At 36.5% G+C, this 19,367-nt stretch overlaps 1 pseudogene; it reads right to left on the bottom strand.

The window, feature by feature from the left end:
- Positions 1-19,367, bottom strand: part of LOC132301595 (disease resistance protein RPV1-like) — a 27,435-nt pseudogene extending 8,068 nt beyond the window's left edge.

Raw genomic sequence — 19,367 nt, 5'->3', positions numbered from 1 at the left:
TTGTTGGTTCACGACGACACCAAGTTTTGGCGCCGTTGCCGAGGATTTATTTGATAACGCCGTGTTTTGGAAACAATTAGGAATTAGTACTTTTGATCGTGTCTTTACTTTATTTTATTTTTATTACTTATTGTGTTTGTTCTTGATTAACTAAGTGCATTGAGCAAGGAAGTGAAACAAAGGAGAATTGAAAAGCAAGGAGCTAAGCTAAGCATAAAAAAGCCAGAAATCTAAAAAATTGCAAAGCATAGCAAAACTTAAAAACTTGAAAACTAAATTAAAGTTGCTTAAGGACCCTTTGTGAGCTTTTTCTAACTCAATCTCTAGTTAAATTGTCGGCCCGCGTGGTGGTAGGTTCTTAAATTCTTAGATAAATCGTGAGCCCGCATGGAGGTAATTTACTTTTATTTGCATATGTTGAAAGCATGGGAGTATGGGATCAATGAATGTAGAGGATGTTTGTTGATTGAATTGTCGCGAAGGCTAAGTAATTGCTACTTGCTTTTTGCTTGTTTTTGTTTTGTTAGTGCATGCATGGTCGTAGATCATTAAATCATACTCCCGTTTCACTTGATTTGAATCTTGAATCCAGTGTTCGTAGGGGAAGAGGTAGATTAATTGACTCTATTTCATCAATAAAAGAGCAAAATGAGGACCATGTGGAGGACCTAGGTCACATATACTAACAAGGCATCCTCCACCCTAATGTGCATCATGACACTATTTGAGTACTATTAGGCATGCCAAGACCATTTGTTCCACAACAACAAGGCCAAGTTCCATTGGGAATGCCTCCGCCAATTTTTGCTCCACAACCTCCCATTATTTAAGTTAATCATGGTGTCCGTTTAGCACCACCGGTTGGGAATCCTCCCATTGTTTTGCGTGATCAGTATGTTCCAAATGAATTCAATGTATCGACATGCATTCAACTACCCCAATTTAGAGCTCACCATTATAAAATTAAACCGTAAACTATTCAAATGCTTCCTAACTATCATGGACTTCCAAGTGAAGAACCTTACAAGCATTTAGATGAGTTTCTTGAAGTATGCTCCACTGTGAAATACACAGACATGCCAGAAGAGGTTTTAAGACTCAAACTCTTTCCTTTTACCCTTAAAGACAAAGCAAAATATTGGTTCAAAAATCTTAGGCCTTTTTCGATAACTTCTTGGGCAGAAATGCAACAAGACTTCTTGAAGAAGTACTACCCGGCATCAAAGACCAATGCAATGAGAACTTCAATTTGTGAATTTTCTCAAGGGGATGGGGAATTGTTTCAAGAGGCATGGGAAAGATTTAATAACTTGCTTAGGAAGTGTCCATATCATGACATTCTTAAGTGGCAATTGGTCCAATACTTCTTTAAAAGTTTGCCGAATAATCAAAAAGGGATGGTAGATGCATCTATGGGTGGTTCTTATCTTGATAAACATAAAAATGATGTTTGGCAATTGTATAAAAGTATGAGTGAAAATTCCATGCATAGACCTTTGTCCTCTAAAAATGGTAGAAATCTAGGTGGAAGGAAGAACGTCGGCTTGTATCAAGTTGACAACTCCAATGACATAGCCACTAAGGTGAAATCTTTAACTCAAAGGTTTGATCAATTCTTGATCAACCACAATTCAGTGAACCAAGTATCTTCCTCCCCTAATCATGTTCATCATCCATCTAGTGAATCATGCGTGACTTGTTCTAGTATCTTACATTCTACTTCCAATTGTCCATATGGACATGTCCAAAGTGAGAACCATGAACAAGTTAATGCCATATTTGTTAACCAAGGGAATAATCCTTATGGCACACACTACAATGTCGGATAGAGGAACCATCCAAACTTCTCTTGGAAAAGCCAAGGGGAAGGCTCAAACCCTCCCCAAGGTGGTTTTTAAGGAAAGTATGTTCCACCTCCAATGCAAAGCCAAGGTTCCCAAGGTTATAGATCATCATTTCAATCATCACATGGAAACCAATTTTTTAATTCTCATTTTCCTAATCAATCATCTTATTCTCAAGGAAATTCTAGGAGTCTCGCTTTTGAGAAAAGAGTGTTGACCGCATTTGGCACTTTAGAGGCAAACACTTAATTGCTTCATTCTCATTCTCAATCCATTGATAAGCTAGAAACCCAAGTTGGACAAATAGCTAGTACTTTGAATGCTAAAGAGAAAGGGAAGATGCCTCTAAATGCCCCACCAAAGCAACAATTTGTTGTAGAAACCAATTCCTCCACGGAAGGTCATATAATTGAATATGTTAATGCGGTGACAACCTTGAGAAGTGGAAAAATTATTGATAATCAAGTTGGTGTTTCCAATGAAGAGAGTGAACCGGTACAACCGAAAGTTGACACCCGTCCATTTCACATTCTATTCCTCTTTTATTGCATATGCATGATCATCTTATTGAGAAAGTAGTGAAAAGTGATTTGAAAACTTCTTGTGTTTAAAATGTTGTGAAGAAAGACCATGAGGCTCCATTTTTGGATACCTTGAAAGGATTCATTTCTATTGAGAGATAAAAGACCAAAGTGAATGAAATCATTAAAGTGTTTAGACAAGTGAAGATTAATCTCCCACTTTTGGATGCAATCAAACAAATTCTGGCATATGCCAAGTTTTTGAAAGATCTTTGCACCCAAAAGAGGAAGAATAAAAGCTAAATACCAAAGAAAGTGGTCTTGACCGAGTAAGTAAGCTCGATTTTACAACACAACACTCTCCTAAAATTCAAAGACCCCGGTTCACCTACTACTTTTTGTGTCATTGGTGACCATGTTATTAGTCGGACACTTCTTAATTTAAGAGCAAGTGTTAACCTTCTTCGTTACTCAGTGTACATTAAATTGGGATTAGGAGATTTGAAACCGACGTTGGTAGTTTTGTAACTTGCCGACCGATCCATCAAAAAGACCCGAGGTATTGTTGAGGATGTGTTGATTAAAATTGATAAGTTCATCTTCCCGGTTGATTTCGTTGTCATTGACACGGAACCGGTTCTGAATCCCAAGAGCCAAATTCCCATTATCCTTGGCCATCCTTTCTTGGCAACGTCAAATGCCAACATCAATTATAGGACAGGGATAATGAAAATCTCATTTGGCCATATGAAACTGAAGTTGATCATCTTTAATCTAACCCCGAGTTCAATGGATAAGCATGAAGAAGTGTGTGTTATGAAAAAATGTCTTGAAAATGAACTTGATAAAGTTGAGTCGTTGTTTGAAAATCGTATTTCCAAAGGTCTATCTTCTAAAATGATTTCAAAGAATGTGGTTTTGAAAATAAGTGTTGCAAGGGCATGGAAGCCTAAGAATAGCATTGACAAAGGACCACTAATCTCCTTTGAGTCAAATCCAACAAATTCTCTAGGGAACAAATTGTTGGGTGGGATTCAAAAATCTATTCACCCCGTCAAGGAGGGGATGCATCATAAAATTTTTGATCCGGGCTAAAAAAGCCCAACGTCTTGCTAGAGACGTTAAATACTAGTGCTTCGTAGGGTTTACAACCCTATTCCTCCCTCATTTCTAGTTTACCTTTCATTTCTTGCGAAGTCTAGATATATCCTGGGTTCATATATATTGTTAAGGACTTTGGTTGAGAATCCATGCACTGTCATTTTCAAATTAAACATTTTATGTCTGTTCGATCGATCTCAAAGGAGGTTCAATTGATCGAACATCACCCCTGCATCCAATCACCTTTCTGTCCCATCGTGCGATCATTTACTGCATATTTCAGCTCTCTGTCCCATCGTGTGAACTTTATTTTCGATCGATCTGAGAGTTCTAAGATCAATCTAGATTTTCCTCAGATCGATTTGTGTTCCACACTTAGAAAAAATTTTGAAGCTATAAAATATCACCTCTCTATGCAATCATTCGAACATATCTGTAGGTTTTCACTTGTTGGATCGATCGAGTTTAGATCGATCTGAGTTCCGTCGATCTAAGTGCTTTCTGTTGACTTTGACTTCCTTTTAAATTTCAAAAATATTTTATTTTATTTTTTTAAAGTCCAAAAATATTTTCTTTTTTTTTTTTTTACATTTTCAAAAAATATATATATATATACTTTGTCATTTTTTGTGTTCGATCGATTTAAGTTCCTTAAAATCGATCTTAGTTCGATCGATCTCTTCTTTTTCAGATCGATCGAACATGTCAAAGATCATTTTTAAAAATATAACCCAAGGGTCATTTTGATCAATTTCATGATCGATCTCAAACCCTTTTCCTCTCCCAGAGCTGTTCACCTTCTTCCCCACCTCCGGTGAACCTTCGGCGATCTTCCACAAGCTTCCAAACTCTTCCTCGCTTCAGATCTCATCCTTCTCACTCTTGGTCTCCACTTCTCTCTTCGTTTTGGTTAAGTTTTGGTTCCTATTTTCCATTTCCCAGCCTTACTCTATTAATTTCCATGATTTCCATGCTTAGATCTAAACTTCCATAATTGATTGTTTCCATTTTTGCCATCTTTGAAGCATGTATATTTATATATGTATATATTTGTATATATTTTGTTCCGATTTCAATTTGGGGGGTCACATGCCTATTTAAATGACCAAAATTGACTTGTTGAGGTTTAGAGGGACCCACGAGCTTGCTTAGGTACCCCCCGTGTCATCCACATCACAGATCTGTGACTTTTTGTATTTTTATAGAGTTCGATTGATCACACTATTTTTTGATCGATCAAAGCTAGATCAATCTTATCCATGTCTGATCGATCCAACCTAGATCGATCCAATCTTTTCATGATCGATCGAACTTCAATACTTTGCATGCACACTTCATCTATCCTCTTTCATGTCTCATGTTATCTCATTAATGCCCAATGCCTGTGTTTTTCACATTGGATGCATTCCATACTTATTATGTTTAGCATGTTCCACTTAGTTACTGTCTATACTTGGCTGCATTATCACTTACATAGATTCATGTAATTTATTCTGAGTTGTCTATCTTACTTGACAAACATGATTCTGTAGTGCTTAAATTCTATATTTTATAGGCTATTCCTATTACTAACTATAATTGCAAGTGTTTCTTTATTTTACAGACTATGGCTCGAGTCAAGACTGTTACTTGCCGGCTGTATCACCGCTGAGTGAGATAGCGAGTAGAGGAGCCAGCGGAGCCAACTCCAGATCAGTCCGAGCACTCCGCCTCTTCTGCATCCACATCTTCATCTTCTTCATCAGCGGATGAGGCCGAGCATATATCATCTCCTTCACTGCCACTGGCACAGCCCGGTCAGGTTCGAGACAGACCTCTCAAGAGATACTCAAGCCTTTCAGTGGTGCACGAGTCTATCTTTGATACTGCATTCTTCTCCTGGTCAGTCCTGACTAGGGTAGTTTATGATGAGATTGAGCGACGCGACATTTCAATTATTATGGCCCCGGTCGCCTACCCGGTTTACCCGCGGCTCGTCCAGTTGTTCTACCAGAACCTCTGGCCAGCCCTAAGTAACCTAGCTGAGTTACAGACCACTATTGATGGCCATCCTATCCACACCACAGTTGAGACATTAGCCAGATCTTCTCGATGCCCACACGTCTGCTCTCCCGACCTTAAGTATCCTATTCTTCAGAAGCCATCTGACACAAACATGGCCGTTGCACTAACTGGCCATATTGTGATGGCGAGACATTCGTTACTCAGACTTATCTGCCTGATGATCTATGGTTTTTTGATACGGTCTTATACCAAAATGTATTTATGGCGGGCCATAAGATCCAGCGGCGCTCAGACTTTCTTGCTGCCTTCTATGCATTCTACACGGGCCATTGGTTTTCGATTCCTGCACTCTACTGGAGTGTCATGATGAAGCTTTACTCCAGCTACATCAGTAAGACAAAGCTCGGGCGAGCAACCTTCCTTCCCTTTGCACATCTCATTACTCAGATTCTCCGAAATCAGCACTACCTTTTCCATCCAGCGGAGCATTCTGAGGCAGGCGCTTGCCGCTATGGCAAGAAGGATTAAGATAAGAGCTACAATGCTCTGATTCAGAGTTTAGAGGATGAGGCCGCCTTGGTAGATGAGGAGGCTGAGGAGGCAGAGACAGAGGTAGCAGCGGCAATAGCAGATGATCCAACAGACCTACCGGTGGTTACGGATGCATATGTGGGGATTAATTTGGAGCAGGAGCCTCCAGCGGAGTCACCTCATCACTTTTCGGCAAGGTCACCAGTATAATCCCAGGAGCACAGTTAGGATGAGCATCAGTCTCCTGACCTAGTTATCCCTGACCCTCCAGCTCAGGTACCCAGCCTAGGAGAACATATCCAGACCTTGGAGGACGCAGTTGTCTCCTTTCGGTCAGATGTGGCCTCCCTTAGCACTGACATGACTACTCTCAGTGAGGACGTTTTAGTTGCACTGTAGGACTTATCCAGAGATATTCAAGGATCACGCCCCGCGAGACCGACCACTTCTGCCTGATCTTTTTCTTTCTTATATCATCATATATATCTGTGTTCCTGACTGTTATTTTAATACTTTATCTTATTTTTTCGGCCAATCTGTTGGCCTAAATACTGTGTTGTACCTTATACTCTTTTTATTTTCTATATCATATACGTGATATTTTTGGACGTCTGGTTATTATATTGATATATTTATCTGTGATTAACTCCATTATCAGGTACATCCCAGTGACTTCAGTGAGAGAGTGATGCCCAAAATTTTTCAGGAATACCCTTAGTCTTCTCTCTTTATTTCATTTACTATCCCATTTACACTTGCATGTCCACTGTGCACTGTTATTATCCCCTTTGTTATCTGATCAGCTTTTTATCCAATGCCATCTTTTCAGGACCACAGTCAATCCTAAGTTTGGGGGGGTTATACCACCCACTTCGGATACTTATGTCCCGGCTACTCTTTGCCATAGCTGCACTAGTATACTCTTTCCTTTTGTTCTCTTTGCTTATTGAGGACATTGAGCAATTTAAGTTTAGGGGTAATAGGTGTTCTTTGCAGTGTTTGTTTTTAATTCAAAATTTTGAGCATGACTTGTGTATTTGAGAAATTTTCTATGATTGATCCATGACTAGCTATGATTTTGATCTTTTGAGGACTATATTGCTTAAAATTTAAAAATTACTTGACTTGAGAGTCTAATACTCCTTGTATGCCTTGTGGATGCCAGTTAAGAGTAAATTTTTCGAAAGATTGATATCTTACTTGTACTTGTGGTCTACATCATCCTGATTTTGTGATTGTTTTGAGATTCATTATAGGATTTTACACTAGCACAGGTGTATACTAGCATTCATTTGTGGGGTACATGCTTTGTTGATTATTGAATTGGTTATATCCCAACTGGGTTAGTAGTGCATTGAAAGCTTTCATTTTGATAAAAGTAGATAACAATCCCTTTTCATTGAGTAGCCGGGATGCTAGCCTCATTAAGCACTGAATTTCTCGTGCCGAAAGGTGGAGGGCCCAAACTCTATGTTAATAATTAAACTTGCTTAAAAAAAAAAAAAAAAAAAAAGGTGAGAAGTGGGAAATGATTAGATGGAGGTTATTTTGATTTGTAGCCTAGTTGATTTAAGCTTGTAAGTCCTTAGAGGTGTTTAAATGCCTAATGCCCTAAAACCGTCTGGTTTTGGAGTTATTGACCTAACGCTCGACCTTTTGGATTGCTACTAGAAAGCTTAATAGATCAACACATTGCACTATGCTTCCATCTTTGATCCTCCAGGTTAGTTAAAAAAAAAAAAAATTAAAAAAATCGAGTGAAAAGAATAAGTGCATCTAGAACAATAAAACTTTAATAAAAGGTGCACTCTTTGTCCTAATAATCGATACTAGATTTGTGTGCTAGTTTAAGGGTAAGGATGTGATCATTTCTTTAGTTGGCTTAGATAGCAACATATTTGATGCTGGTTCACTTAAAAAGGATTCTAGTGTTGTTTTGATTTGCATGATCATTTTCTTGATGTGTGGAGGACCATACTTGCTTACTTGGTGTTGAGATTTTGGGAGATTGCTTAAAAATGGTTCAAAAATTACATACTTGAGGTAGTTTTCTTCCAATGATTGTTTGCAATATTGGTGCCTCATTTATGAGAATGAGCTTAATGTTTGTGGGTATCTTTTCTGGAAACCTCACGAGACTTCACTCGTCCACTAGGGGTAACCTAGAGATTTAAAAGGCTTGTTGCATGTGCTAAATACAATCGTATTCCCTACGAAAGTGGCGTTATCCATTTATTGCTTTTTAAATTCACAGTTATATAGTTGTTCATTTCATTCCCTTACTTTGTAGTTCATTGCTAGGGACTAGTAACATTTAAGTTTGGGGGTGTGATAAGCACTGAAAAATGCGCATTTAAACCCCTTAAGCTCTAGTATTCTAGAACCTTTATCTATCTTAATTTTTCATTTTAGACTAATTTCGTGTTATTGCCCTTTTCAGGCACTTATCCCCAAAATAACTCAATTTAGCCAAATTAGAGCATAAAAGAAGCAATCTCAAGCTGATTGGAAGAAATAAGCAAAAAAGAGCAAAGTGGTAGAAAACAACAAGGTTCGATCAATCAGACATATCTTCGATCGATCTAACAATGATCGATCCAGCCTCACCAAGAAAGATCAAACCCCTTGTCTTTATCCTCTTGAATTTCCATCTTCGATTGATCTAACTTTCATTTCGATCAATCGAACTTCGTTGATCTTATCCCCACCTACCACTTTTGTCTTTTTCCCAAAATATTTAAAAAATATCTCAGATTTGTCTTATTCCAAAAAGGCGCCATCAAACTTTGATCGATCTAAACATTCTTCGATCGATCTCATCAGAATTTGATCGATTGAACCTCTTCAAGTTCAAAATAAAATAGAGTCCAGCTCATTAAAAGATGGCTCGTGGTGCAATCATTGGAGGGGCCCTAGTACATGAAACCTGACCATTGGGTGTGATATTGGAGTTACCTATATAAGGATTTTGAGCAATTTTTATAAGGGGATCATCATATCATAATATATCATCATACAACAAGATAAAAGAGGGGAGCCAAGAGAAAGAGAGACATACACCATTTAGGAGTTCTTTCATTCATCTAGAATTTCCATCAAGGAGAAGAAGATCAATCCTACCATGGAGATGGTCCTTGAGGGTTGGATGATTACATCAATGAGTGGCTAAACATCTTCTTGGGGCTAGAGTTAGCCCTAAGCATGCCTTTTAGAGTTAGATGTTTTGTATTATGAGGTGGATTTATGTTGTAACTTTTGTCTTGACATTTGATTTATAAATGAATCTTGTTTCTACAATGATTTGTGTTGTTTAATACTTCCAATTGACCATTTCATTCTATTCATATGTCTATGTATGCTAGAATAGAAGTTCATGTGTTTATCTCTTGGTTTTGTGATATTGATGCATGTCTATGTGGGTTGATGCTATGAATCTAGAGATTGTCAAGGCATGGTGCTTTAATGGAATACTTTTGTGGTTTGTTTGATGGTTCATACTCATTTCTTAATGGATTTTGCCTCTACTTTAGTTTAATTAGTTTAATTTTTATGTCCCTAGTCTAGTTGTAGTGTAATTACCTTATTTTCCTAGATGGGAGGACAATCCATGCTTGTTGTTTGATGTTCCATACTTATGAATGCAAGTAATATAATTCTCTAGCTTGTTAATGTTTTTTATTGTGAGCTTAAAGAAAGGAATAATGGCTTAGTTAGATATATTGTGCTATTCATTAGGTTGTTTAGACAATGTATGCTTAATTAGTCATTCATGCTTGTTGATTCAATCACTCACACATTTTAGTGTTGCAACATATATTTCCCCTCATTCATTGTACATTAAGTATCAAGAAAGGTGGTGTTTAGTGGTGACCTCTAAACCCTAAGATCTCTCTCTCTTGTTCTCTACCTTTTATTTACTTTAATTGCTTTGTATTGAATTTGTTTACATTATAGTTTAATTAACCAATCAACCCACTTTTTGATCATTCGACCTACTAGTCCGACCTTATTTCCATATCACATTGCCCTTGATCCCTTGGGAAAATCCCTACTGACCCTAGCTATATTAGTAGTTAGAGGTAGTAGTGACACTTTATAAATTCAAACTTGGCCACTCTTTAATACATTTTAACTTGTTGGTTCACAACGACACCAGCAGTGTCCCTTTTTGATTGTTGAATGAATGAAATGCATGAAATTGTTGTGTTTTAAAATTTTTGGGAAGTCCATTTTTAAGGGGAGACCATGCCGGATTTTCGTAAAATTCTTGAACTTTGATTTTTAAATATAATAAGGCATGTTGTTTGATTTTGGGACTTGAGATAACACTTGAAAAGAATTTTCAAAGTTAAGGGATAAATTGAATTTGGAAAGAAAAATTTCCAAGTTTTTGAAAAATAGTTTGGAAACTTAAGTTGAAAATGAAATGAATTTGGAAAGATGTTTGAAATGAACTTGTTGTCTTGAGATTCAAATGAAAGAAAAACTTTCTTTGACCTTGAAATATCTTGAAATGGCATTAAAAATTGAAATGTTGTGAGCATAGCCCAGACTTGTCTCATTTGCTTGTCTTGAATATTAATGCATAGATGTGTTTTTAATTGTCTTAATTGCTCAAAAGCATGACTTGACTTGAATTGTACATTTGAACTTGAATTTGCAAAGTCTTGTCTTAAATGCTCAAAAGTGCTTCAAATGAACTTTTTTGAAAAGTTTTAACCTCCAATTGATTTTTGCTCACGATTTAAGTGCATTGTTTTGGTAAAATGATCTTTAATGGTAAAATGCTTTGTGATAATACTTGTTGGGTTTCAAATGATTGAAAAAGGAAACTTTTGAACTTTATTTTCAAAATGTGAAGTCGAGTAGTCTACTTCCTTCTTTTGATGTTCATTCATTGCATGATTCTTGTCGTGAAGCTTTTATACAATGCAATTGAATGTTTTGACTCTAAAGTCTTCAAAAATTCCAATTTTGCCCCAAAAGTGTTGAGAAATTCCAAAGTTGACTAAAATGCCTTTCTTTGAGTTGAAGTTTATTCCATTTTATTGATTTCTATCCATGTGCATGTTCTAAGTGCCTTTGAACTGGTGGTGATACTATTCTTGATTTTTGCCATGCTAGGGCACAAGTTTGATGACTTTTGATCTTCCTTATCATAATTTTGATCTTCTCTTGTAGAAATAAGATTAATTGCATTCCTACCCAACTTTTTGAAGTCATTTAATTCCTTTGTTGTTTATTGACCCTGAAAGCTTTAGTACATATTTTGGAATTGACTTCTTGAAATTAATTTCTGACTAAGTTTGGGGGTGTGTTATAGACTTTTGAGTTTAAAATGCATGATTTGGAAGTTGTTTCTGTTCTTTGGCCTTAATATCATTTCTCGAGCTTCAATAGAATTTTGAAATGCATTTGACTTGACTCTAAGGATATGTTTGCTTTGTTTTGAAAACTATTTGTTTACATGTCATTGCCTTTATATCTTAAACTTGTGATCCATTCTTGAAAGCTAAGTAAGGACTTATGACTAAGGTTCTTTCTGGTCCAGATTTTGACTTCTAGATGTTAAGCTTCTTGTATTCTCAGTTGTTGACCATTCTCTGCTTTATTTAAATCTTAGAGGGAGTCATGAGTTATAAGTGATCATAAGACCTTGATTTTGTTGCATTGCAATACAGGATATTTCTTTGTCTGGAGTTGTTATTTGTGCATCATTTAGATATATGCTATCTAGTTGCATACCATGTCCAGGATTCTTTCTTGACCTTGTCTATCATAAAATGTTTTGAATTATAGTGTTTTGCAACCGTTCAGTTCACTTAGTCTCTATTACATGACATGCATGATTCTTGAGTCCTAGGTTTTTGCCATGATTATATGCTCTATGTTATCTTGCTTACTCCATTTGATCTTACCTGTTGCACTTATAGACATTCTTGCTAAGAATTGATACGATGTCATCATAGAGTCTACTTATTATGTCATTGCAGCATCCACTTGAGTTTTAGGTTTGTGAATGCACGTTGGATCCTTTATGCACATCATAGCCTATACTTGTCCTGTTGATCATCTTTTTGCTTAAAATGTTCCATCTGTGACTTTTCTGCCCTCTAGGCCATCACTGCTTTATTGCCATTGCTGATTGTGTTTGGACCTGTCCTGTCTAGTTGAAGCATGTTGAATGCTAATTTTGAAGCTTTCTTTTTCATTTCTTGCACAAGCATGATCTTATTTATATATTCTCTCTATTTTTACTTGATTCAGGTATGCTTTGTGTTTTCTTATCAATTGCTTACCTTATCCTATACCTGTGCACTGATTTATACTTGTTACTTTTACAAATGCAGCGTAAAAAGACTCTTGCTAGGAAAAGAGTACATAGAGCTCCTCCATCTCCAGTGGCAGAGTCTTCTTCTTTATCCTCTTCATCTTCTGCATCAATCCACTTTGAGCCATCTTCCATGGACACTGAGCGTGCTATTATCCGAGAGGTTCCTTATGAGTTTTACGCTAGTAAGATGCGGGAGACCTAATACAGATTTGATATAGAGCTATTCTTTACCTTGGACCAGACCAAGTGGTCCTATGATGAGCTTGTGCGGTGGGGCAATGTTGCCATTATAACTCTAGCAGACACAGTCGTCTATCCCCGGTTGGTTGTTCTGTTCTACCAGCACCTCCGGATGGATGAAGATGACCGACTTCTTCTCTATACCACCATTGACGACCAGCAGATTTAAATTTCTATTCCAGCCATAGCTGCTGCCAGTCGCTGGCCCCACACTTCTCTGTTAGCTGATGATTCTCAAGAGCCTCTGTACCTTACGCATCCACTTTTTCCCACTGAGCTGACCATGGTAGCTACAATATTTCCACATACTGCATTTGAGGGGCATACCTTTGCAGACCGAGTCGAGATTGATCCTCGGTATTGGTTATTTGATTCAGTGCTACACCTCAATACATTCTCGATAGGCCATAACACTCAGAGGCCAGAGGGGATCTTTCAAGCCTTATACTATTTAGACCAGGGGTACTGGATTTCTATTCCTGCACTTATATAGGAGCCTCAAACACAAGTTCTAGAAGAACTTGCATCACTCACACAGTTCTAGAGCAGAGACTTGGCCCTTACCTTTTGGCCATTTGATTACTCAGTTGCTTTTAGATCAAGGGTATCAGTTTAACCTCGAGGAGATCCCAGAGCCTGATACAGAGAGAGTGAGGAGAGTATATGATCAGGCGAGGTAGACGAAGACTTTCAACTCCTGTCGTAGGAATAGGGCAAATAGGGATATGAAAAGACTATAGGCACAGCAGCAGAGAGCAGCAGTACAGGCAGCCGCAACAGACGATGCTCTAGAGGATGATACAACAGATAGATCTCCTCCCAGGTAGAGATGTTGCATCACCACTGTAGCCTCTAGCATACAGCCAGATGTCCCTTCCTCATCACAGTAGACTGATCCATCTCATGTCCCTCCCATAGAGTCGATAGAGCAGACCGACACTCGTTCCCGTTATGCCAGCACTGATTCTGGCTACAGATTAGAGGTCACTCAGCTGCACACAGACTTCATTTCTTTCAGAGCTGATATGACCAAGCGGTATGAGGATGTTACAAGGCGGCACGATGATCTAGTGAGGCACCATGAGGAGTTGGCGAGGAGACATGATGAGTTGCTGAGGAGGCACGATGATTTGTGAGCAGACGTGGCTGTAGTGAAAGGTGAGCTTGGCGTACTGCAGACTCACCTTACAGATTCTCTCACTTGCCATAGCACTGAGATGTCTGCCATGCTCTAGCATATTGTGGATATGATTACTCCAGATCCTACTGTCTGATTCCACCGTTTTCTCTCCTACTCATTATCTCATATTTGCACTGTTCTTACTGTGATATTTTTACACTATCTTGACACTTGCACTGGATTTTTGGATATTTTAGATATATTTTGGGATATTATTTCTTAGATTGCATCACTACATTGATTTCTAGATATTTGATTTTAGATTTATTTACGATATATGGATTTTTGGATTTATGATATCATTTATGAGCTTTACATTGCTAGATGCCATACTTTTTGCCCAGTTCTCAGTTTCACCTCTCATTTATATCATTGATGCATATGCTTTAAAAGTTATTAGTGTGACCATTTTAGACAGGTTTTTGGAATCTAAGTTTGGGGGTGCGCCTTCCAAAGCTAAGCTTTTGTTGCCGGGTCCCTTTTACTTCACCCATTTGGTATACTCTTTCCATTATCTGTACCTTCTTTGCACATTGAGGACAATGCACATATTAAGTTTGGGGGTGTGTTAGCATATTTTACATGTCGCACTTACTTTCTATGCATGTGGTATGATTTGAGAGTCTTGGGCTATGATTTTGATCTTTTGAGGAACCATGATACTTAGAATTTAAAAATTATTTGACTTGAGAGTCTAATACTACTTGTATGCCTTGTGGATACCATTTAGGAGTAAATTTTTTGAAAGATCGATATCTGCTTGCATTTGTGGTCTACATCATCTTAATCTTGTGATTGTTTTGAGATTCACTCTAAGATTCTACACTAGCACAGGCACACACTAGCATTTATTTGTGGGGTACATGCTTTGTTGATTATTGATTTGACTATATCCCAATTGAGCTAATAGTGCATTGAAAGCTTTCATCTTGACAAAAATGGATAACAATCCCTTTTCATTGAGTAGTCGGGATTTTAGCCTCATCAAGCATTGAATTTCTCATGCCGAAAGGTGGAGGGCCCAAACTCGAAGTTTCTAAAAAAAAAAAAAAAAAAGTTGTAAAAGCAAATAAAAAGTGAGGACTTCTCCCAAAAGGTGAGAAGTGGGAAATGATTAAATGGAGGTTGTTTTGATTTGTAATATAGTCGATTTGAGCTTGTAAGTCCTTAGGGATGTTTAAACGCCTAATGCCCTAAAGCCGTCCGGTTTGGGAGTCATTGACCTAACACTCGACGTCATGAATTTGATGCCGGTTCATGTCTTAAGTACTTATTTGTGTTATTGCCTATTTTAGGTGAATAAAATTCAAACAGGCTAATAAGATCCATTTAGCCCTATTTTGGAGCTAAGGAATAAAGTTGGAAAGAAGCCAAGGACATAGTCTTTGAGGAACATCGATCGATCGAAGGGAGCCTCAATCGATCGAAATTAGGCAGTGCCAGCTCAGCCAAGTGGATAAGCCCAAAGAAGATATTTTCAAGCCATGTCACCTTTGATCGATCGAAGTTAAGTGTTTGATTGATCAAAGATCTTTGATAGATTGAAGTGCCTGCTAGCAGTGTGCTGTCTAATTCCCGAGCGCACCGAATTCTACCTAATTTGTATAGTTGCGAATTTCCTCCAATCATAGGCTATTTTTCTAACTTGGAGGCTACTCAAAAGAGGAATGTAATGAATTAATTGAACATCTTATCAATCTATCTTGTATTATTCACAGAGTAGATATTTTTTACATAGTTTTCACTCTAGAACTAGAGTTTTGGGAAAAAAGTAAGGATGATGATGATGATGCCAACCTCCAAGCTAGCCCTTGAGGTTCCATGACCACTATAATGAGTGGCTAAATCCTTCACTTAGGGCTATAGATAGCCCTTAAGTTTGCTTTCTAGACCTAGTCTTTTGTACATTTTTGGGGATTTTAGCTATAATAAATGTTTTGATCTTGAATAAATATATATCTTGTGGTTTTTACTTGATGTATATGGGTTAATGCTTTCAATTGATCATTTATTTCTATCCATATGTTTATGTATACTCGAATGGATTTCATGTGCTTTTCTGTAGATTTAATGGAATTAATGCATGTCTATGTTTATTGATGTTGTTAATCTAGTGATGGTCAAAATATAGTGCTTAATTGAATACTCTTGTAATTTATTTGATGGTTCATTCTTGTTTCTTAATGGATTGTGTCACACCTTTAGTTTAATTAGTTTAATTTTCATGTCTCTAACCTAGATGTAGTGTAATTGCTTTAAATTTTTACATATGTGGATAATCTATTATTGTTTCTTGATGTTCCATACTTATGAATGCAAAGGGTACATTTCTCTAGATTATGGTGTGTGTTCTAATTGTTGTTGAATTGAATGGTTTTTGGTCTCATTTGATTGGTTGTGCTATTCACTAGATTGACTAGACAATTTATGCTTATTTGCCATCCATGCTTAGTTTTCAATTAGTGACACACACACACACACACACACACACACATTTTACAACTTAAATGTCCTCATTAATTTACAATTGTTAGTGTTTAGTGAAGTGAAGTTTAGTGGTGAACTTTAAGCCCCAAGTTATCTCTTTCATTTATTTTCCCTCTAATTTCTAGATTGTCAATTGCATGTTTTAATTGAACTTTGGTTTAATTGAATCCAATCTCTCTTTTTATAATTCGACCTACTACTCTATAATTGATTCCAAAGCACGACTCCTTCCCTTGGGATGATCCCTACTCACTCTTGCTATGTTTTAGTTGAAAGTGGTAGTGACATTCTATAAATTTAAACTTGGCCACACTTTTACGCTTGTTGCTTCGACACACACCAGTAGATTACAACCTATCTCAAATTGAGTTAATTCGAACCAATAACATCCGTATTAAGTTAATTCAGACCAATAATAGTCCTTTATTGAGAGTAATTCCGGACACATAAATATATAAACAGACAATTGTGTTTAATTATTTATGATTATCTAGAAAAATATATTTGTAGATTATTAATTACTAGAAAAATATATTTATAGATTATTAATTACGGAGCCAAATTCGGCTACGTCTAGAATAAGATCAATTGGGCTTTAACCCAATCCAGACCAACATCAACACCTAAGTTCCAGCCTATTAATTTATTATGTCATTTTGGGTTTTGGATCTCGGGCCTTTTAAATAGCTAAGCAAGTTTGTTAAAAAAGAGAATCACTCCTAATCAATTTTTTAAAAAATGAATCAATATAAAAATGCATAAGAAATTGCACACAAATTATGTTTAGGAGATTATATATATATGTAGCCTTGAAGTCCTCATTTCTTTATACTGTATTGTTAACATATGATGTGCAATTCCCCTTGTATTCTTAGCAATTTCTGGTTTTCCAGGCAATGTAGAAAAGTTTCTGATCATATAAGAAGGATTTTCTATAATCAAATTTCCAACATTAAAACTTCTAAAATGACTAAATTTAATTTTTTTAATGTAAGGTGTTTTTGTAAAATATCTGTCAACACTTATAAATAAGATAAGAGGGATGGATAATAATGTAAGCATATAAAGACATGCATCTAATGAATTGAGTAGTATTGTATATTCAATTTTATGAACACTTGAATCAAATGATGTAAAAGTAAATGAATTAGACAAGCTTACCTATCTCCTAAAACATGCCCGGCCAAATTTGCAACTTCTGTCAAAGCTTCCTTCCACTTCTTTATCTTGTTCATTCCGTGCTCTTTTCTTTCGTCGGACTCGGATATAAAGTTCTCTTCATGTTTTACAAATGCTTTTGCAAAACTTCCATTTTGCTTTCTAACATGGGACGGATCCACATGGAAGAACACGGGCACAATCATATGGCCAACACTCGTCTTGCTTTCAAGGATCTTTAGAAGTTCATCAAGGCACCATGTTGAAGATGCATAGTCTTTTGAGAAGACAATTATTGAAATCCTCGACTCTTCAATTGCCTTTATCAGTTCTTTGGAGATATCATCTCCTCTCGCAAGTCCATCATCATCCCTAAATGTGCGTAGTCCTACATGTAGCAGAGCTGTATAAAGGTGATCGGTAAAGGTCTTTCGGGTATCTTCACCTTTGAAGCTTAAGAAAATATGATAAGAATACCGAATTGAGGAGAGTTCTTGGGATCCCATAGCCGCCATTGAACAAAATCAAGGAGATGAATGAACAATATGGAATCTGTACAAGCATAATAAGTAATTTTTTTAAGAATTCAATAAATAAGTAAAGGAATAAACTATAGGCCAAACTGATATTTGTTTTTTCTATAATAATTAAAAAAAAAACCTCTTACAATATTGTAGATAACCCCTAATGTGACAAATACCTCTTCATCTAATCTGGAGAGGTATAGAGATTTATGGGGTTTGGTGTGTTCTATTTTAATTCTGATGTATCACACTATGATCCATGATCTCTTCCTCTCTATTCAATAGGTTCGTTTGTGAAGATTGGGGGAAAAGTTCGGTATACATATAATATACTTATATTATAATGGACTTTTGATGTGATCAATAGAGACAAAATTGGTATTGAACTTCGTGGTGGAAATAAAGTAACAAATCGGTCTTTACATATTGATCAAAATTTGAAGGGCGCATGAGGTGGTGGGTTCGATCTTATTTTGGGATATTAACATTTTGACATCTATGCATTATATGAATCATGGATATATATTGCTTTGCTCATTCCCAGTAACTTAAACTTTTGGAATAATTGGTTGTTTCACTTTGATCTTATAAACTCTTGGATAAATCAACCAAATAAATGTGTAGATTTTATCATAAAGATAAAAAATAACATGGGTCAACTCACTGAGAATAAAGAAATCAGACAGGGGAAAAAAAATAAAAAATATATAAAAATAATAATAAAGAAAAAAAAAATCACCCAGAAACCAGTTTTATTCAGGCCATACTTCTCTATGTAGTCTCAGCTGGATGCATGCTCTTACCCAACAAATTGAAACAAAAATAAATATATGTGTAATTAACATGTAATAATATTACACATGTTCAACATCATCATCTTCAATCTTCCCATCAATTAAACAATCAATCCTGTGTGTATAAGTGGGTATATATATTACTGGTTTTTCTTGACCTTAGACATTTCAAAGCATATAAACAAAGATAAAATAGATAGGTAAAAGAATATTTGATTGTTCAAAGCCTATAACATACTATTGTTCTCCCAGATACATTGGACAATTGGTTGATTCAAGATTTACTATTACAAATTGAAATAGAAAGAAGACAATACATACAAATAAATAAATGTGTAATTTATGTAGTGATTAACTTGTAATACTGAGCAATGGTGTTGCAAAGGTAAAACTTTTTACCTCTAATTCCGGAAGAAATTAAGATTCCTCCTCCCTTGATGGATTAATCAGTTGAGAGACAGAGTGAAAATGTTATGGTGATTGAAGAAAAGAGGAGAGAAGCCAAATCAAGACTAGTGTGAGGGGCAGAGCACAGTGAGCCACTCAATTATTTTTTTCTTCGTAGCCCACAAATCAATTCATATTTAAATAAATAAAAAAAAAAATTAGTGGGACGCTGCAACCATGAACCATTAATAGGTCCGATAAA

The sequence above is a fragment of the Cornus florida genome, unplaced genomic scaffold (assembly GCF_030987335.1).
Source record: "Cornus florida cultivar Cherokee Brave unplaced genomic scaffold, ASM3098733v1 CherokeeBrave_3.0.0_Hap2_Chr03, whole genome shotgun sequence".
NCBI classification, from domain to species: Eukaryota; Viridiplantae; Streptophyta; class Magnoliopsida; order Cornales; family Cornaceae; genus Cornus; species Cornus florida.
This window is presented reverse-complemented; position numbering and strand designations above follow the sequence as displayed.